We start from the raw sequence: 21957 nt of genomic DNA on the forward strand, positions 1-21957 counted from the left end.
AGGTCACCCTTAAGTTCTCTCCACTGCTTTCTGTGTCACACTCACTCCCTTGCCCAGAGGCTACTTCGAGTCTCTGGTCTGAGCTCGCTGCCAGGGGCCGCCTGTTTCGTATCGTGCCAGTTCAGGAAACATCATCCTTCCCTGGCATGCTGCATCACACCCCTGACATTTGCCCTGAGCTGTGTTCTGGAACGCTAAAGCCTGCCCTGGCAGCTCCAGCCACAGGGCGCTCCCCTTTGCTGACTCTCTGGAAGACAAATGCAGGTTGTTTCCTTGATTTTGTCATTTCACCTGGACTCCTTCATATTATGACATCATCTGTCATGGGGGACTATGCAGGGAAGAGACCTGGGCCCAGGTCTTCTGACTTCGAGTGTTGTTCCCTGAAGCTTACTGTTATTTAATATTTAAGAGGAGTATGCAGTTGTCATGGAAGAACACAGGAGCCACACTCTGGAGATTCTTAGCAATGTAGTCATTGGGCTTTCCATAAATATTTATTGACTTAGCACTTCCTATCAACCAGACTGTGGTTAAGACACTGGAAATGGCTGTGATGGGGACAAGTCTACCTTTCATGGACCATTCATGGAGCTTGCATTCTGGTGTGAAGAAGGTCACAAAATCAAGTAAATCACTAAGATAATTTCAGCTTTGAAATTGGGAAAGCCAAGACACTGTGGCAAAAGATGACCTCAATGAAAGATCTCTGTGAGTGAGATCCCGGTGGAAAGAACGGGCCATCAAAGAAGGAGGTACTTTTCTCTGAAGGGAGGAGAGAACTTCCACTTTGATTATGGCCTTGTCTAAATAATGTCGGAGTCTGTGGATTGAAGAGGCTTTCATAGCCTTGGCAGCTCATGACAAGAGCCCTAGGTGATTACTAACGTCATAAATAAGAGTGTCAATTTTTAAATCAACAACAGGAGTCACTGTGCACTTGCTCCCTATGCAGGACCTCTGTCCTTAATGTGTTGTACTATGTGAATTAACAGTAAAAACTAGTATTCAAACAGTACTTTATACTTTGTGTGTCTGTGGGGTGCAAGCTGTTGAACTCTTTACTTAGTATAGAGTTGATCTTCTGTATATAGACAATTAAAAATGAATCTTAATGAAGAATGGGGTGGGAGAGGGAATAGGAGATGGGATGGTTTGTAGGTGGGAGGGTGGTTATGGGGAGAACCCTTATAATCCAAAAGTTGTACTTTTGAAATTTATATTTGTTAAATAAAAAAAAAAAAGAAATGCTATGAAAGAAATAATAGGCATAGGGAGTAACTGGGAGGTTGTGTACTTTGGATAGGGTGGTCAGAGAAGGAGCAGGTGACATTTTAAGCTGAGTTCTTGTTTTAGTTCATATTGTGCTACTATAAAAGAATACCAGAAACTTGCTATTTTATAATGAATAAAAGTTTATTTTCTCATATTTCAAGAGGCTGAGACATCAAGATTGAGAGACCAGCACTGACAAGGGCATTCTTTTTTTTTTTTTTTTTATCTTAAGATTTATTTATTTTGCCGGCGCCGTGGCTCAATAGGCTAATCCTCCACCTTGCGGCGCCGGCACACCGGGTTCTAGTCCCGGTTGGGGCGCCGGATTCTGTCCCGGTTGCCCCTCTTCCAGGCCAGCTCTCTGCTATGGCCAGGGAGTGCAGTGGAGGATGGCCCAGGTGCTTGGGCCCTGCACCCCATGGGAGACCAGGAAAAGCACCTGGCTCCTGGCTCCTGCCAGGATCAGCGCGGTGCGCCGGCTGCAGCGGCGGCCATTGGAGGGTGAACCAACGGCAAAGGAAGACCTTTCTCTCTCTGTCTCTCTCTCTCACTGTCCACTCTGCCTGTCAAAAAAAAAAAAAAAAAAAGATTTATTTATTTGAAAGTCAGAGTTATAGAGGTGAGGAGGGAAGACAGAGAGAGATAGAGATCTTCCATCTACTGATTCATTCCCCTAGATGGCCGCAACAGCCAGGACTGGGCCAGGCTGAAGCCAGGAGCTGGGAGCTTCATCTGGGTCTCCCACATGGGTGCAGGGGCCCAAACACTTGGACCATCTTCTACTGCTTTCCCAGGCCATTAGCAGGAAGCTGGATATGAAGTGGAGCAGCTGGGATTTGATCTGGCAGCCATATTGGATGCCAGCATTGCAGGTAGTGGTTTTACCCACCAGGCTACAACACCAACTAACAAGGGCCTTGTTGCTGCATCACGCCATGGTGGAGGGCAAGAGAGAGCAAGAGATTGACTTTGCAGCCTCAAGACTTTTTAGTCCTTTCATGAGGTGGAGTTCTCCTGACTCATTAGTCTCTACCCCCAACTGTGTTGCTTCCAACATGTTGTTTGAGGGGACACATTAAACCATAGCAGCTCTCAAATAAGAAGCTGGGGCAAGAGCATTGTAAGCACAGAGAGCAATGAGAACAAAGATCCAAAGGTGGAAAGAGCTCAGTCATTCAGGGAGTAAAATGGAGGCTGTTGGCTGGAACAGTCACAGAGAGAAATGGTGATCAGGTCAGAGATCAACAGGGGTGAGATGGCTTGGGCTCTGGAGGCCATAGAGGAATTTGTGTTTACCTAGAACCAATGGGAGAATTTTAAACAAGGGATTGACATGATCTTAAACATACTGAGGTGGCTAAATGGAGAATGGATTATAAAATATAAAAAGAGAAGCAGAGATACCAAGTTAGGAGGCTGTTGTAGTTATTCAGGAGAATTTACAATGGCCTGGACTGAGTTATGACAGTGGAGCTAGAGAGGCAGATAGATTTGTGATTAGTGGTAAAGCTAGGACAACAAGACTTGATGTATTGTTAGAATAGGAATCCATTCTGCTTAATCTAGTCAATACTTAGTGTAGGTCAAAGCAATACATAGTTTTAGTTACTAAAGGGTAGGGGGCTTTCTTGACAGTGGGTAGCAAGGTGACAATCTAACTCCAGGATGTGCCTCTGGGGTTTGAGAGATATGGATAGAGGCTGGTTCTTGACTGTAGCCATACCATTCTGAACTAGCTTGTCATATCTTAGAAACTAAGCAGGATTGGGCCTGATTAGTACTTGGATGGGAGAGGTTAGTTCTTGTACTTCTACTCTTTTAAATTTGAAAGGCAGGGGCCGACGCTGTGGCTCACTTGGTTAATCCTCCACCTGTGGCGCAGGCATCCCATATGGGCACCAGGTTCTAGTCTCGGTTGCTCCTCTTCCAGTCCAGCTCTCTGCTGTGGCCCAGGAGTGCAGTGGAGGATGGCCCAAGTGCTTGGGCCCTGCACCCGCATGGGAAACCAGGAGGAAGCACCTGGCTCCTTGCTTTGGATCGGCGCTGCGCTGGCCATAGTGGCCATTTGGGGAGTGAACCAACAGAAGGAGGATCTTTCTCTCTGTCTCTCTCTCACTGTCTATAACTCTACTTGAAAAAAAAATTTTTTTTGAAAGGCAGAGAGACAGAGAAAGAGAGAGATCTATCTTCCATCAGTTGGTTTATTCCCCCAAAGAGTTGGTTCTGAGCTAGGCCAAAGCCAGGAGTTGGAAACTCAATCTGGACTCCCAGTGTGGGTGGCAGGGAGCCAACTACTTGAACCATTACCTGCTGCCTCCCAGAGTACACATCAGCAGAAAGCTGGAATCAGAAGTGGAGCTGAGACTTGAACCAGGCACTCCTATATGGGATGTGGGCATCCCAATTGGTGTCTTTTTAAAAAATTTATTTATTTATTTGAAAAGCAGAATTACAGAGAAAGGAGAGAGAGAGAGAGCTTCCATCTACTGGTTTACTCACCAAATGGCCACAACCATTGGGGCTGGGCCAGGCTGAAGTCAAGAACCAGGAGCTTCTTCTGGTCTCCGATGTGGGTGGCAGGGGCCCAGGGGCTTAGGCCATCTTCTGCTGCTTTTCCAGCCATATTACCAGGGAGCTGGATTGGAAGTGGAGCAGCTGGGACACAAACTGGCACCCTTATGGGATGCCAATGCTGCAGGTGATGGCTTAATGAGCTGCACCACAGCACAGGCCCCCAAATGATGTCTTAACCGCTGTACCAAACACCCATCCCAAGTTCTTGCTCTTAAAAGACAACTCAGAGAAGTGAAAAAGAGAGAGATTCAACAGTCCTTTAGCAGGTGCCTTATCTGAGGCTGGTACTATGCTGTTGGAAATAATATTGGGCTCAGACCTGCCATCTCTTGGGGGACCAAGGCACATAGATGGATGAATCTTAGTGAGTCCAGTGTAGTGGCATAGGGGAGTATAAGGGAAGTGGGGATTTAAGTGAGAGGCTTAACATTTCATAGAAGAAATAAGGGAACTCTTCACAGAGAAACTGGGCCTCAGAAGAGGATTAGACAAGAGAGCATTCCAGAAAAGGGGGATAGCAAAGGCCCAGAATCCTCAAAGGAGTGTCCTCAAGAAATAGAAAATATCTCTGACTGTGGTATGGAGTTTGTGTGGGGATTGGTATGTAAGGTTGTTACTGCATTGTGAAGGGCCATGTTGAGGGTGCTGGATTTAGTCCTTTAGGCATCTAGAAATAAATAGAGACCTTAAGACCAAGTTCTTTTTTAAAAAAATTTATTTATTTGAAAGAGTTACAGAGGCAGAGGCAGAGAGAGTAGTCTTCCATCAGTTGGTTTACTCCCCCAAATGGCCGCAACAGAAGCCAGGAGCCAGGAGCTTCATCCAGGTCTCCCACATGGGTGCAGGGACCCGAGTACTTGGGCCATCTTCCACTGCCCTCCCAGGCACATTAGCAGAGAGCTGGATTGGAAGTGGAGCAGCCAGTACAGGAACAAGCACCCATATGGGATTGCCCGCATTGCAGGAGGCAGCATTTCAGGAGATGCCACAGCACCAGCCCCTTAGGGCTGGGTTCTAATTGAGGGAAAGCGAATAGCTGGCCCATAGAATACTATCCCATCAAATCCTCATTTCCTATTGAGTCTGGATGCAGCCTCAGAAACATTCTCACTACAGCATTCCAGGTGGTCACTTCCAGTCAGCCAGAATTGGCAGAGAAAGAAGCCTATTTGCCATTCCCAAAGTAAGAGGAGTTTGTGATTGAGTTTAGAAAGAGAAGGGCTCTAGGACCAAACCTCCTAAAGGAGTGTCTCGTTAGCCACAGGACACGTGATCTCCACTGTGCAAGACACGATGACGAACAGTAAGAAGCGTGGCCCTGTATTAAAGGGTGAGTGGCTACCGTGCAAGGCAGTCAGTAGAGATATTTTCTTGAGTGCAGCTGTGATTGTGTGGATTGGAAAGGGGTGATACTGAGGCAGAAAGTAAAAGGCTATTAAGGAAGCCCAGCCTAGTAGTTCTCGAATAGGCCCTTGGCCTGTAGGGAAGTGTATGTTCCTTTAAACGCAAGTCCTTGTCCAGTGGACAGTGGTCCTTTTCCCCAGGAAGCTCTGTCAAAGAGACAGCTTAGCTCCTTTGAGGAAAGTAAAATGTACTGAGCTGAGAATCTGGGAGATGGCTGCGATTATCCTTGCCAGTTCTGTATCAGAACTTGGCACATAATGTATGTTCAGTGAGGTTTTTGAATAAATGAACAAGGCTGAGAAATTAATCAGTTTTCCAACCAAGCAGTCACCCATCCAACCTGCGTTCTAATCCCTGCTCTTGAATTTCACTTGTTTCAGTCTTTCAGGGTCTTTAAGGCCCTTCATATTATGCTGTGTGAGGATGGTGAATAGAATGGTTCAGAACAAGCCATATTATCATGCATTTCTGATATGCCTCAGATTTAATCAGAATAAAATATCAAAATCAACTATTACTTTCCAAAATCTCAGCTATGCCTTCTAAAAACAGAACCTGCGTCTCTCTGTGAGTTGTGAAGAAAATGTATTAGATAATATTAAACAGTAAGATTGTCCTTTTTGTAGGGGAAAAAAATGAATTAAATCTTGTCTTCCTGACTGAGGATTCTAATTGGAATTTGAGTCAATTTGATCTAAATTTGAGCATCTATCCAAAGAACAATTTATTGACATCTGCTATGAGCAGAGCTTTGTGCTAAGCATGAGAGAGAGAGAGAGGAAGATGAACAAGGAACAGATCCTTCCAGGCAGGAATTGACGATCTAGAGATAAAACATACACTCATTTGATTGTGCTCCGATTGGACAGCGAATAAGCTGAGACAGTCCAGATTCCAGGCTAGGAGTGGTCAGAGAAGGAAATCTCTTCCAAGTACATCCTACAGGTGGGAAGTCTACCTCTTACCACAACCCTAAAGGGCTCAACAGTCAGACGGAGCCATTGCAACCATGATGATGTGCTCTGTGGTTGACTGGAGCTCCTGTTCGTTCTGCAGCCACCACATTGAGCATCTCAGTCTAAGTTGTGGGCAGCACAAAGTGACTGGCCAGCAGGAGCAGTGTGCACACTGCTCTGCCAGGCTCGGTGGCACCTCCTTATGGCTTGTATTCTGGGGATTGACTTCAAGGAAACATTGTCCCCGTAACAGGAATTTGTATTCCTTCTTAAGACTGGAAACTGTCTAACATGTGACTCTTTTTGCCTTGGCTGCTACTGAAAATCAGGACCTAACAAAAATGGGATCACCTGTCTTCCGGTATTTATCCAACAATTGCTTGTCAAACCCTTCTGTTTGCAGGACCTTGTGTTAAATGAGTAGGAGACACACACAGGCCCTGCCCTAAGGAGCGATGTGAACCAGGCCCAGGGGGAGCCATCAGTACCCAGGTGTGAGAAGCACTAGAGGTGTCGGTGGAGAATTTGTTTTCAGGTTAGGGGCACAAAGGAAAACTTAAAAGAAATCTGTGATTTGAACCTTAAAAAATGTAGGGATCATCTGCATTAAAATAGGTGTAGCATGTTTTCTAAGGTAAAATAACGACATAGGTATTGAGGAAGCAGAAAGCTCCAAGTGCGCTTAGAGAATTGGGAATACTTCAGTTTGACTAAAGCGATAATGCTTTAAAAAGCTGGGGCCAGGGGCAGGTACTTAACACAGTGATCAGGCCACCACTTGGAATGCCCATATCACGGTGCCTGTGTTCAAGCCCCAGTTGTGCTCTCCGTTCCGGCTTCCTGCTGTTGCATACCCTGGGAGGCAGCAGGTGAGAGCTGCAGTAATTGACTCCCTCACATTCGTTTGGAAGGCCTGACTTTAGATTGAGTTCCCACTTCCTGGCTTTGGCCTGGCCTACCCTGGCTTTTATGGGCATTTGAAAAGAGAACCAGTGGGTGGGAGATCAGTCTCATATACATGCATTCTCTCTCTCCCTACCCCCCCTTTCTCCCCTTTCAAATTTAATAAATCAATAAGTAAAATTTATCTATTGAAAAACTGTTGGGGTTGGCTGGCGCTGCAGCTCAATAGGCTAATCCTCCGCCTGTGGCCCCGGCACACTGGGTTCTAGTCCCACTCGGGGCACCAGATTATGTCCTGGTTGCTCCTCTTCCAGTCCAGCTCTCTGCTGTGGCCCGGGAGTGCAGTGGAAGATGGCCCAAGTCCTTAGGCCCTGCACCCGCATGGGAGACCAGGAGAAGCACCTGGCTCCTGGCTTTGGATCAGTGTGGTGCGCTGGCCACAGCGCGTCGGCCACAGTGGCCATTGGGGAGTGAACCAACAGAAAAGGAAGACATTTCTCTCTATCTCTCTCTCTCTCACTGTCCACTCTGCCTGTCAAACAAAAAACAAACAAACAAAAACAAACCTGTTGGGGCCAGATTACAGAAGGTCTCTTTAGGATTAGATATTTGCATATTTAATTCTGTAGGCAATGTAGTTGTTAAACAGGAGTTTGGCATGAAGTCTTAGAGTTGGAAAAGACTTTGGATATGACCCATTTTAGCATTCTACACACACACAAGAATGAACCCAAAAGAGGAAGTTACTAACCAAGGAGTAGACAACTAGTAATAGATGGTAATGATGGAGCCAGGGTCAGACCCAGATCTGCCTTCACATACAATGGTCTTTTTATACTCTATGATGAGATCTTTGCTCTGGCAAGATTCATGAGATTTTCTAAGGGATGCAGACAGCCAGGGAGAGGAGATTCCAGACACAGAGAAAGTCTTGGAAGCCATGCAGAAGGTCTTTATCTACAATGCTGCAGTGGGCTGGCAAGGAGGGGGCTAACAGAACACAGAGCTCAGTGAGTGGGGCTTGGGAGGGGAGGCAGACGAGAGGGAGACGTGTACTTGAACTGTCTGTGCATATTCTTCTTTGCTAAATTGTCCCACTGGGTTCTGGCAGGCTTATCTCAAAGTGGGAAAGAAGAAGTATAAATCCAAAGTAAATACATCACACATCTTCAGTAGTTCCCAAGTTGAGCCTCTTCGTAGTCTGTTGTTATTCCTCTTGTCTTGAAGACCTAATCATTTTCCAGAACTTAGCCTTCTAGGTCCCAAGTCCTCCGAAATGTGATCCATTTACCAGCACCACCCTGACTTCATATTTTGCGCACGGCCTCTTGGACTGTCATCATCGTGTGAGTGTTCCTGGTTTTGGGTTTCCTGCCAGGCCCTATGAAGTTGCTATATGGGTGCCTTGCCTCTCATCCCATGACTCCAGGTTTGGAACGGAAGCCCTGAGATGACCTCCAGTCCACACTGTGCTCCGGAATGGGCCAGGCACTCAGCCTGAGGAGGGCACCGGGCTGGGCTGTGGTCTCTGTGAATCCCTAGACCACCCGCCTCAGAATGACCTGGGGACACTAAAGTACAGATTCCTGGGCTCTGTCTTATATCCACTGAACCAGAATCTCTGGAGGTAGGGTCAGGCATCTGTACTTTTGACAAGTACCTTAAGTGATTCTTATTTACCTAAGTTTTGAGACTCTGTCTTATGTTACTTAACTTTTTTTTTTTTTTGAGACCTCAATTTCTTGTTTGAACACAGGGAAATGATATTTCCAACTTGCTGTGAATATAGAAAAGCATTTTGGAAAAGCTATAAGTATGCATGCACTCATATAATTATTGTGTGTTATTAACTGCACCATCTTGGGATAAAAAAGTGTGAACCACACTGAGAACTGGTGAAAGATCTGAGTGCTCACAGTTGAGAAAATAATGCTTCCTGGGTGAATGCGTCTAAGAATGAACACCTCCAGGAAAGATAAACCCTGGGGAAAGGTCATTCAACTCTCACTTCAATATCCATCCCCTTCTGCATTCAATCAGCAGCACTCCCTGAGTGCCTAATAGGGGCCAAGGTATTGTGCCAGGCTAAGACAGAGATAAATAAGAGATGTCCCTGACCTGAAGGGCTTGGAGATCAATATGACTGTTCAATACAGGGTAATAAGCACCAGCTCCAGGGTGGCCAGAGCGGGGGCCTCAGTGTTTTGGCAGCAAGAGCAGGAACCGGCTCTGTCTGATCTGTCAGGAAAGTTGTCACCAAGGTGGTAGCCCGGGAGTCTGGGATGATCCCAAGGAGGAAAACGCCTTTGACAGTCCTTGTCGCTGGCTTCTCTCTTCCATTCCATTAAAGACTCTCTTCAGTTTCCTCTCCTTCCGCCTCATCAAATTAATCTCAGGAACTCAATGTTCTTGGCTTTTTTTCCTTCAACCCAGCAAAACCTGCTTTCACAGTTTAAGTCAACATGTAGCTTTAGTCATAAACACTTGGGTTTTAAACATTGCTCCTCTGAGGAGGGATATGGTTTACATGGTTCCTCCAAAAGCTTTAATCTGACATGGTTTAAGCTCTATTGGGATTTTGTTTGTGTGTGTGCTTATTTTTTACATTAGCTGGTTGGTAGGAGAGGTGGTGTGCTTTCTTGGTTAGTTGTCATTTTGGGGGTTGGGATGAGAGAGAATTATTGACAACTGGTTTTCCCCAGCCTTTATTATTTTAACAGATAAATAATCCCTATTTTTCTTATCTATAAAGAATCAAGGGTTAATGCATGATCTAAACTGACTTGTAAAGAATGGCCTTCTTTGCTTTTTAAAATAAAACAACATGTAATAAGTCAGACTTTAAGGGGCAGACATCTGACACAGTTGGTACCTCTTGGGTTATCCAAGTACCTGCATTCCAGGCCCTGAACCTCTTCTGATTCAGCTTATTGTTAGTGTGTAACTTGGGAGACAGCAGGTGATAGTTCAAGTACTTGGGTACCTGTCACATGGGAGATCTGGATGGAGGTCTAGCCTCTTGGTTTCAGCTTGGCCCAATGCTGGCTTTTGCAGGCATTTGGAGAGTGAGCCAGTGGGTTGAAGATCTCCTGGTCTCTGCCTGCCTGCCTGCCTGTCTCCATCATTCTGCCTTTCAAATAAAATAAATAAATACAACTAAAAAAAGAAAAAAGGCCAATGTAAACATAATTTTTAAAAAAGATTTTGTTTATTTATTTGAAGGGTAGAGTTACAGACAGTGAGAGGGAGAGACAGAGAGAAAGGTCTTCCGTCCATTGGTTCACTCCTCAAATGGCTGCAATGGTCGGAGCTGTGCTGATCCAAAGCCAGGAGCCAGGTGCTTCTTCCCAGTCTCCCATGTAGGTGCAGGGGCCCAAGGACTTGGGCCATCCTCTACTGCTTTCCCAGGCCACAGCAGAGAGCTGGATTGGAAAAGGAGCTGCCGGGACTAGAACTGGCACCCATATGGGATGCCGGCGCCGCAGGCAGAGGATTAACCTACTGTGCCACAGCACCAGCCCTCATAAACATAATTTTTTAAAAATACAAAATAAATAAATAAATCAGACCTTGAGCTAAAATAGCCATTCACAGCTTACAAGTTCCTGGACTGTCCATGTCCTTTCTACTTAAAAGTTGAACCACAGGCTGGCATCGCGGCTCACTAGGCTAATTCTCTGCCTGCGGTGCCGGTACTCCGGGTTCTAGTCCCGGTTAGGGCGCCAGATTCTGTCCTGGTTGCTCCTCTTCCAGTCCAGCTCTCTGCTGTGGCCCAGGAAGGCAGTGGAGGATGGCCCAAGTGCTTGGGCCCTGCACCCGCATGGGAGACCAGGAGGAAGCACCTGGCTCCTGGCTTCAGATCGGCATAGCGCGCAGGCTGTGGTGGCCATTTGGGGGGTGAACCAACGAAAGGAAGACCTTTCTCTCTATCTCTCTCTCTCAATGTCTAACTCTGCCTGTAAAAAAAAAAAAAAAAAAAAAAAAGTTGACCCACAGATCAATGGCCTTGACTGGCCCTAATTAGAAGTGTAGAATTCAGGTTCCACCTGAGACCTGCTGAGTCAGAGTCTGTACTTTACCCATATTCCTTGGCAATTCATGTGCACATTAAAGTTTGGGAGAGATTATGAAGTTGGTGGGTTTTACCTAATTATTGATTAAGACATTGAAGTCCACAAAGGTTAAGGAACTCGCCCAACATCACTTAACAAATGGCAAAGCCAGGTTTCAAGTCATGGTCTATTTGATTCCAAGTTCAGCACTCTAGCCACGCTACACTGGAGTTTCTTTGTGCAATAGTCATTGGAAAACACTCCTTCAGTGGTTCATGCTCACGAAGAGTGAATCAACACTTTCTTGTGGTACAAATGCCTCTTCTTGGGAGCTGCAAGGGACAAGAAGAGTGGAAGGGAAGCTCACATGCCAAGCCTTGACTTTATGCCACTTGGACAACTATGTGACAGGTAGCCTCGTCCCCAATGCATAGGTGCTAAGAATCCTCAGAATGTTACTGAGCAAAACTAGCCTACAGGAGCTGTCAGTGAGGCAGGGGTTGAATGTGGTATTGGGAGCTTATACACTAGGACTTTCTCAATCAAAGATCCAGGAATAAGAGACGTAATAAACATTTTTTACATCCTTTTTTTTTATTTTATTTGACAGGTAGAGTTATAGACAGAGAGAGAGACAGAGAGAAAGGTCTTCCTTCCATTGGTTCACCCCCCAAATGGCCACCACGGCCAGCGTGCTGCGCCAATCCGAAGCCAGGAGCCAGGTGCTTCTTCCTGGTCTCCCACGTGGGTGCAGGGGCCCAAGCACTTGGGCCATCCTCCACTGCCCTCCCGGGCCACAACAGAGAGCTGGACTGGAAGAGGAGCAGCTGGGACTAGAACCCAGTGCCCATAAGGGATGCCGGCGCCGCAGGCGGAGGATTAACCAAGTGAGCCACGGCGCCGGCCCCCATTTTTTACATCCTTAAAGTAAGATCTTCATCTTGCGTGAGGCTAGCTTCTTTGTCTAGTCAGATTTGGTGGCTACCCACTTCTAAAGGCAGAAACATAGGCTTTGGTCACTTGGAACTCCTCTTGATTTATGAACAACTTTGTCTTGTAGAGTTAAAGTGGTTTTCCCAAAGAGGAAAAAATAGTTTCAAAGAAGGCCTTGAAGAATCAAGATGACAAAATGTATTATTTATAAGGCCCTAAAATAAGTGCCGGATCCTCCACTTGAAGTGAGCAGGCAACAGCCGAGCACTGTGGAGTGCAGCACAGCTGACGCCAGCTGGATCCCGTGGCGGAGCTGGTCAGTCACAGCTCTACCCAGAACTCTAAGGGCCCTTCTCAAGAAGTAGTTCCTGCTTCTGGTACAGGACAGCCTGGTAACTCATACCGATGGGCCTCAGCTTATCAAGTTAAAGAGGGAATTCTTGAAGGAAAGTGGGAGAAATGCAGTGGGAATCTGTGGATTGGTGACAAGAGACCAGAAACACATGCACACACCATTTGTAAGAATATATGGAGTTACTGACTTAATTATTCAAGAATTCAGGCATTTACTGGAAGCAAGGAGCCCAGGCAGGACAGGAGTAGATGCAGGGTACCTCAACCCTACCTTCACCAGCCCCTGGTTCTGTAATGGAGCATGCAACTGCTGGTGGCACTGTTTGTGCAGAGTAGGGTTCTGTTGCATCCAGGAATCAGCCACTTGTAATATCACACATCTTTTTCTCTCTGAGTTTATCTCCTTATCTTAAAGAATGCAACAATTTCTATTTTTATTTCAAAATAATATTTGTAAGCATCTCTCCCACAAGAATCTCTTTTGCTTTTTGAAGCAAAGTCATGGACAGCAAATCTACGTCTTTGGCCACTGGAGAAAAAGCAGAGTCAGTGTCTTGGGAATCTTTGATCAATAACCAACCTTAAAGAAAACCCATTTCCCTGCCACCCACCCCTTGACTCTGGCTGTTACCATTGTTGTCTAGATGCTTGAAATACTGAATTAGACTTGAAGGCCATTCCCCAAATCCATTTTTCCAGGGAGGGCATGGAAGAGTAGAAGGTGATGCCACAGAACTTCTGAGGGTATGCAAGACAGCCATGAGACTGTACCCAAGCTTCATTGAGGAAAGTGTGCTTTTACCCACAGACCAGTAGGCTGGGGATTGAACAGAGGCTGCAGGATTCAGAGCCCCCTCACCCAGCTCTGATATCTCCTATACTTCAGCTTCTTCCTTCTCACTCTAAAATTTCTCTTTGGGGATGTGGTGACTATACTGTGAGGAGAACTACTTTCAGAGGTTCTTGATGTATTTGGAGCTTGCTATTTATTCTCGCTCTCTTTTTTTAAAAGATTTATTTATTTATTTGAAAGTCAAAGATACACAGAGAGAGGAGAGGTAGAAAGAGCGAAAGGTCTTCCATCCGCTGGTTCACTCCCCAACTGGCCGCAACTGGCCAGAGCTGTGCCCATCTGAAGCCAGGAGCCAGGAGCTTCTTCTGGGTCTCCCACACGGGTACAGGAGCCCTCCATGGGCCATCTTGTACTGCTTTCCCAGGCCATAGCAGAGAGCTGGATGAGAAGTGGAGCAGCCAGGAGTCGAACTGGCACCCATATGGGATGCCGGCACTGCAGGTGTCAGCTTTACCCGTTTTTGACCGATGGCTCTCTCCCCAGACAAGGGAGCCAGTTGTGATCCATAGGCACTCACACAGTTCCCTTGCAGCATCAACCTAGCATTGCCTCTGGTTCTCATATCAGAGGTCTCCCCATTTCCTTTTCTCAGAGTGGTTGCTCCTGGAGTGAGAGAATAATGCTTATTCAATAGACTCAGATTTACCTGTGTGCCCTGGCAGTGCAGGGAGCCTTCAAGAAAATGGACATCTGACCTTCCTACCTCCCACATCCCCATTCAGAATAATAAAATCTTAGGCTTGAAAGATATCTTCAGCAGGTTTTCATCGAGACATTTAGTCAATATTTGAAGGAGAGGCAGCATGGTATAGAAAGAAGAGCATTAGTTGGGTTCAATCTTGTCTCTACCACTTTCTTGCTGTGCGACCCTGGTCTGGTCACCTGATCATTCTAAGTAGGGATTGCCTTGCAAGGCTCTGCTGGATAATAAAGAGAATGTGGGCAAAGTGCCTAAGTATACAAGGGCACTTCCAAAAGTTTGTGAAAAAATAGAATTAAAAGATACACTTATTTTTGGGTACAAAAAAAATTAAAATCCATACATAGTTCTTTCTTTTTCTTTTCTTTTTTTTTTTTTTTGACAGGCAGAGTGGATAGTGAGAGAGAGAGACAGAGAGAAAGGTCTTCCTTTTGCCGTTGGTTCACCCTCCAATGGCCGCCTCGGCCAGCGCGCTGCGGCCGGCGCACCGCGCTGATCCGATGGCAGGAGCCAGGAGCCAGGTGCTTTTCCTGGTCTCCCATGGGATGCAGGGCCCAAGCACCTGGGCCATCCTCCACTGCACTCCCTGGCCACAGCAGAGGGCTGGCCTGGAAGAGGGGCAACCGGGACAGAATCCGGCGCCCCGACCGGGACTAGAACCCGGTGTGCCGGCGCCGCAAGGCGGAGGATTAGCCTAGTGAGCCGCGGCGCCGGCCCATAGTTCTTTCTTAATATACATTTTCATGAACATTTTAAAGATCTTTCATGTAATACATGTGATAAGTAATGAATAATATTATCATAATCCTAAAAACCAGAGGCTTTCAAACATTTGCCTGCAAAACACCTGAGTGTTTCCAGATATTCTCCAACATGTGGTTTTTAGATCTCTTCATCACACTGGCTACTCTATTTATTATTATTTCATGGTAGTGAAATACTATAGTAAAATATAGCATTTTAGCCATTTTAAGCATACAGTTCAAGGGCATTAAATACATTCATGTTGTCATAAAACCATAACTAGCACCCATTTCCATAACTTTGTTGACCTCCCTTACTGAAACTTTGTACTCTTAAACAATGACCCTTCATTACCCTCTCTCCAAGCCTGGTCACTTTGTTTGAGTAACATGCTTCAATTCTTTTGTGTATTTCTTTGCACCACAAATATGGGTTGGAAAGAGCCCTCTTGGAAGGATTTTATTTGAGTTATTCAAAATCCCTTTGGGAAACCAAGGAGTTAAAGCTCTAAAAGCAGTTGCAGCAAACTTTAGGGTTTGCAGATGGTTATAAAATGGTGTCAACACAGCTGCTTTGCATGGCATAGATCTGGCAAAGAGCCTCCCAAGGACTGGTACATTCCTTCCCAAAATATCAAAGGACATGACTTGGCATAGTTTGGGGAGAGACCAATGCTTTTTGAATTCTTCAACAGAATCTATCTTAGGGTTAAAAAAATTTATGTTACATGTGTAGTACAATACCCAGCACAGGTAAAGCATTTATATTTAGGCTGTTATTATTTTTCAACATAACAGAGACATTGTATATGTTTTGGTATTTATCTCCTACAATAGGTAGATATCTTTATTTTCCCTGAGACAGCTGAGGCTCTGGGTTTCTAATACTCCCCTATTACACAGCTAATAAGTAGCTGGGATTCAAACTCGTATTTTCTTTCATGAGATGCTGCTGTTGGTATATACCAAGAAAGGAACTCCGTGAGGGAGTCATGCTGACTTTACTCCCAGTATTTCATCTTTCCATCTAACCTGGCCTTTCTGTGGGGTACTATCTCCTCACTGTTTCTTCTTGTAAAAGCCTTGAGAGCCTTCTGCATTGGCCAGTCCTCATTCTCTGTACCAGGTGATCACTCAGACTTCAGTAAACTCTCTACTTTAGAAGAGGAAACTGAAACTGTGTGTGCAAACCATGCTTTATTTGATGAGTATCTAAGAGCTAATGAACTGTGCATAGAATTTAGAGCAATCATCCATTGGGGTTTGATCAGAAAATGGTGATTCCGAAGACATTCAAGGTACTCAGAAGCACTTAGCAGAATTTGTTCAGGAAAAAAAAAATGCCTACATTTGACTTCCATGAGTGATTAGAATTTGTTCTTTTTTCAATAAACAAGAACCAAGTTACTCTTTCTACTTTTTGGAAGGTCAGGGTTAACTTTGGTGCTCACTCATAGCATGTATATCAACTTCCAGGGCTGACACTTGAATATTCTCCTTCTAATGTCTCAAATGTACATTTCTGTTTTATTTACTATATTATAAAAATGAGCTTTGGAAAGAGATGAACTCAGAATAAGTAAACCAGTAAAGACACTTAAGTGTCTAGAGGTCACAGATAGTGTTCATTTCTTGTTGTGTCTCCAACACATAGCTCAGCATCTGGCATGTAGTCGGTACACAATAAATGTTTGTCATGTAAATGAATGAAACATATTAATGAATTCACACTCAAAATGAATTAAAGGGTAGCATCTTTGAGCTCAGAAGGCCGTGAAGGTAGATGCCTTAGAAGGTGTTCCTTGGACCTTGGAGATCTACCATTAAGGAATTAAGTACATATGTTAGTAATAGATACGGAAATAATAGTGACTTAAATAGTTCACTGGTGTGAACTGAATTGTGTATTCCCCAAATTCATAGGTTGAAGGCCTGACCTCTAATATTAGATTATTTAGACATAGGACCTGAAAGGAAGCCATAAAGATCAAGCGAGGTGATAAGAGTAAGGTCTTAATTTGATATTCTGTTGTCCTTATAAGAAGAGGAGGCACTAGAGATTACTCCCCCGTGTGTATACACAGAAGAAAGGTCCTCAGTGGATACTGCAAGAAGGCAGCCATCTACAAGCCAGGAAGAGGCGTCTTTCCAAAAACTAACCCTGACAGCACCTTGATACTGGACTTCTAGCCTCTAGAACTATAAAAACCCCACAGGGAATTGCTTCTAGGACACCCACAATCCATGTATCCTTATACACAGTAGCATAGTATTTACATGCAACTTATGCACAACTTGCCTTATACCTTAAATGATCTCTGAATTACCAATACACCTAACACAATGTGAATAGCTGCTATACTATATTGTTTGGGAAATAATAAGGAAAAAAGCCTGGGAATGGGTATTTTGTGTGGCAGTTGAGAAGGTGTTTGGAACTCCCACCTCTCAAATGGGAGTGCCTGGGTTCCAATCCCAGCTCCACCTCCAGTTCCAGTTTCATGCTAAGAGACACCCTGGGAGACAGCAGGCAATTGCCCAAACACTTGGATCCCTGCCATATGGGAGGCTAGGACTGATTTGTTGTAGGCATTTGGGGAGCAAACCTGCAGATGGAAGATCTCTTTCTGTCTGTTTCTGTCTACCTTTTTTTTAAAAGATTATTTATTTGAAAGGCAGAGATACAGAGGGAGAAAGAGAGAGAGAGAGAGAGAGCAAGAGCTCTTCCATCTGCTGATTCACTCCTCAAATGGCCTCAATGGCCAGCGTTGGGCTGGGCTAAAGCCAGGAACCAGGAGCCAGGAGCTTCCTCCAGGTCTCCCACATAGGCAAAGAGGCCCAAGCACTTGGGCCATCTTCCACTGCATTAGCAGGGAGTTGGATCAGAAGTGGAACATCCAGGACTCAAACTGGCACCCATATGGGATGCCAGCATTGCAGTCAGAGACTTAACTTTCTATGCCACAGCACCAGCCTCTTCTGTCTACCTTGCAAATAAATAAATGAAGTCTGCTCATATTCAGTTCAAACACATTTTTTTCCTGAATATTTCTGATTGACAGTTGATTGAATACACAGATGTGGAAGCCGTGGATAGAGAGGCTTAGTGCAATTTCTGTTGTTTGTGTCCCCAGTCTGTGGTATATTATTATGGCAGACCAACACACTAACATATTCACACATGAGAGGTCTGGTGATGTTCACCCATGGCTGGTGTAATAATTTCAAGGCCCTCGAGGCCCTCAATTATTTCTCTCTCTGTTTCACTGTCCTTAACAGAGGCTTTCATCTCCAGGGTTTTTTTCATGGACTAGGATTGCTACTAGAGGTAGCCATTGTGTCCATATTCAGGTGGAAAGCAAGCCGAGGAGAGAAAGGGCAGAAAGAGGCTCCTTTAAGGCTCTTTCCCTGAAGTGCTGCCCAGCCATGTCCACTGAGAACTCATTGACCAGAGCCAAGTTGCATAGCTTCATCTAAGCATAATAAAGGCTGGGAAATTAATCTTTGAGCTGAGCACATGGCTACCCTAAATAAAATTTGAGATTTGTTACTAGGAAAGAGGGGAAGAGTGGGTTTTGAGTGATGTCCAGAAGTCTGTGCCTCTAAAAGCTTGAGTAGTTTGGGGAATAAAGTAGCTGGAGGAGTCAGCCTGTCACTTACCCAGGACAGCCCCACCTCTCAAAGCCCGAGCAGTGACCTTAGCAGAGTGGGGAGGGGAAGTGGTTGTCCCTGTCTATAGAACAGTCCAGGCCTCCTGTCTAACTGTAGGGTGCTGCTCACTTTGGGCTTAGCAGCTTCCCGGCCTTCTCTTCCCTGCTAGGCGTAATGTTGCCCCCGGCTCTGCTCTGTGAATGTGCTTGTTCTCGCTTGCGTTCCACTTCCCTCTCCCTGGACTGTCTTGACACCTTAATATCCTACCTGTCTTTCCAAGTCCAGCCCAAACTCTTCCTCCTGGAAGTACCTCACTTGTTCTCAGAGAGCATGGCAAGGGTATGAGTTGTGTGGGGGGTGGGGGGGAGCGGGGGGCGAGGTGGATAACATTACAGTGGGGAAACCTGGGAAACAGTACTTTGACCAGCAGGTCAGGGTTAACCACACCAGTGAGAAGTCATGTTGATGGTAGCTTCCTTGATATCACTTGATGAGAAGTGCACTTCACCTCTGTGGTCTTCCTCCCACAAACCTGTAATTCCCATCAAACCATGAGGAAAAGACCAGAACAACTCAAATTGAGGAATACCCTACAGAACACCTGTCAGTCCGCAAGCCTGCCAAGGTCCACAAAAAAACAAGGGAAGTTGGAGAAACTATAACTGAACAGAGGAGCTTGAGAAGATGTGAAAAGTAAATGTCATGTGGTGTCTAGAAGAGGATTCTAGAAAGGACATTAGGAAAATCTTGTGACATCCAAGCCAAGTGGTGTGTACTTCATCATCATGTACCAGTGCTAGGAACATGCTATGGTAAATGGGGGAAACTCAGTACTCTTTTCAACTTTTCTGTAAATCTGCACATATTCTTTTTTTAAATTGAATTTTGAGCCTTACCTGCTATTTTTTTTTTAATTTATTTTATTTCTTTGAAAGGCAGAGTTACATTGAGAAAGAAGAGACAAAGAGATCTTCCATCCACTGGTTCACTCCCCAAATGGCCACAACAGCCAGGGCTTGGCCAGACCAAAAGCCAGGAACCAGGAGTTTCTTCTGCATCTCCCACATGGATGCAAGGACCTAAGCACTTGGGCCATCTTCTGCTTCTTTCCCCAGGTGCATTAGCAGGGAGCTGGATCACAAGTGGAGCAACCAGGACTTGAACTGGCGCCCACATGGAATGCTGACATTGCAGGCAGAGGCTTAACCTGTTATACCACAACGCCGGCCCCTGAAAGTTTATTAAAAACACTGTCTGCTCTCGGGCTCACTGATGGTATGAAGTAGGCAAGGCACTTAAGCCCTCTCGGCTCACTTCGGCAGTAAACCGAGGGAGGCCACCTGCTCTGTGGAACCGGGGAGACTGCAGTGAGACAGTGTGGGTGAGAGTCCTCTGGAAACAGTGAGCCTCAGCCCCTGCATGGCTTTCGCTGTTTCCCACAGGATTGCTCCAATGCAGATGCCACTGCTGCCTGCCGAGTCCCACACAGGGAGGCTGGCTTCCAGAGCTGCTGCTGCTGCAGGGCCTGGCAGAGGCCCCCCGCTCCCCGTGTGGCGTTCTTCTGCAGTCAGAATTCTTTGCAGGAAACTTCCCCTTACCTCTCTTGACAGCTTGCTCTTATCGACTAAGAGTACATTTTTATTTTCATATTTCACTTCATTTTCCCCCTTGAATTCAGTTTTTCTCTTTAGGAATCAGCATATGACTCAAAGTGCCAGTTCTAAATTTAGTATCGCCTGTGATACGGAGAATGCATTTAGTGCTGCCTGGGATATGTATTTGGAAATAATGGCTTTATTTATCCACATCCAGTAATTCTGACTGCCTGCTGGGTTCTTTCAGGAAAGAGTTTGTCATCTCCTTTCCTCCTAATGATGAAATGTTGCCTGCTCAGGTCCCAGAGGCCCAGCCTCAGCCAGACGCTGGTGACTTGAGTCTCTGTTTAATTAAACAATATCAGCCCCAGGATTCTGTAGTCCTAGGGTTCTCTCCAAGGCTTCTGTTTAGAGGGAGTTTGGAACCAGGTCTTGCAAGGGCTCATGGACTCTTCAGAGCCTGTGTGCTTCTCGCTGGGTCCCACACTGATGAGATTCGCCCTTTGTGGAGAGAGTTGTCCATTCAGTGCTGGCATGCAGAGCAGCAGGGTGCTGAGGACATAGAGGTAAACCTTGTATAGTCCCTACCCTCCGAGAACCTCCAGGCACTTCCAGGAGACTGACAGCATATCGTCAGAGTAGCTAGAAGACATGATGCGTTAGAGCAGTGTGCATGGCACAGTATTCGTGTGGAAGGGAGAGAGACGAATCTGTATGAAGGGGAAAGCCCAGTGAGAATAGGCGGTGTCTGAGCAAAATGTTGGTGAGTAATAAGTGTGGGGGAATGAGCGAGGAGGACATTCTAGGCAAGGGCAAAGACATGAAAGCATGACATCACATAGTATTTCTGAGGAACTGCAATTCAGTGTTTTAAAAATTTGTATTGAGCATCTACCATGGACTTGTCCCCATGACAATCTGAGTTATAATAGTGACCAAGTCAGATATGGTTCCACTCCCCCAAAGCTTGGTTTCTTTTTTTTTTTTTTTTTTTGACAGGCAGAGTAGACAGTGAGAGAGAGAGACAGAGAGAAAGGTCTTCCTTCCGTTGATTCACCCCCCAATGACTGCTGCAACCAGCGCTGCAGCCAGTGCACTGCACTGATCTGAAGCCAGGAGCCAGGTGCTTCTCCTGGTCTCCCATGCAGGTGCAGGGCCCAAGCACTTGGGCCATCCTCCACTGCACTCCCAGGCCACAGCAGAGAGCTGGACTGGAAGGGGAGCAACCAGGACAGAATCCAGCGCCCCAGGCAGAGGATTAGCCTATTGAGCTGTGGTGCCGGCCAGCTTGGTTTCTTATACAAGTGGCATCAAGAAGGAGATTAGTGATGATATATGATAATAATTTTAAAGATTTATTTTATTTATTTGAAAGACAGGTACAGAGAGAGAGGAAGAGACAGAGAGAGAGAGGTCTTCCATTTGTTGGCTTACTCTCTAGATGGCTACAATAGCCAGAACTGGGCCAAGCCAAAGCCAAGATCTAGGAGCTTTAGCTGGGTCTCCAACATTGGCACCGGGGCCCAAACACTAGGGCCACCTTCCCCTTCTTTTTCCAGGCCATTAGCAGGGAGCTGGATCAGAAGTGGAGCAGCTGGAACACAAACCATAGCCCATGTGGTATGCTAACATTGCAGGCAGAAGTTTTACCTGCCACGCCACAATACCAGCTTTTCTTTTTTCTTTTTTTTTTAAGGTTTATTTTTATTTATTTGAAAGACAGAATCACAGAGAGAGGTAGAGACAGAGAGGTCTTCCCTCCAATGGTTCACTCCCCAGATGGCTGCAACAGCCGGAGCTGTGCCGATCCGAAGCCAGGAGCCAGGAGCTTCTTTTGGATCTCCCACGTGGGTGCAGGGGCCCAAGGACTTGGGCCATCTTCTACTGCTATCCTAGGCCATAGCAGAGAGCTGGATTGGAAGAGAAACAACAGGGACTAGAACCGGCGCCCATATGTGATGCTG

General features: G+C 45.8%; 1 protein-coding gene across 32 annotated transcripts in view; it reads left to right on the forward strand.

Annotated features, from left to right (window-relative positions):
- Window positions 1-21957, forward strand: part of SERGEF (secretion regulating guanine nucleotide exchange factor) — a 247749-nt gene that overhangs the window by 193063 nt on the left and 32729 nt on the right. The gene's annotated exons all lie outside the window — the stretch shown is intronic.

This window comes from Oryctolagus cuniculus, chromosome 1, assembly GCF_051225735.1.
Source record: "Oryctolagus cuniculus isolate XC-2025 breed Fujian yellow rabbit chromosome 1, ASM5122573v1, whole genome shotgun sequence".
NCBI classification, from domain to species: domain Eukaryota; kingdom Metazoa; phylum Chordata; class Mammalia; order Lagomorpha; family Leporidae; genus Oryctolagus; species Oryctolagus cuniculus.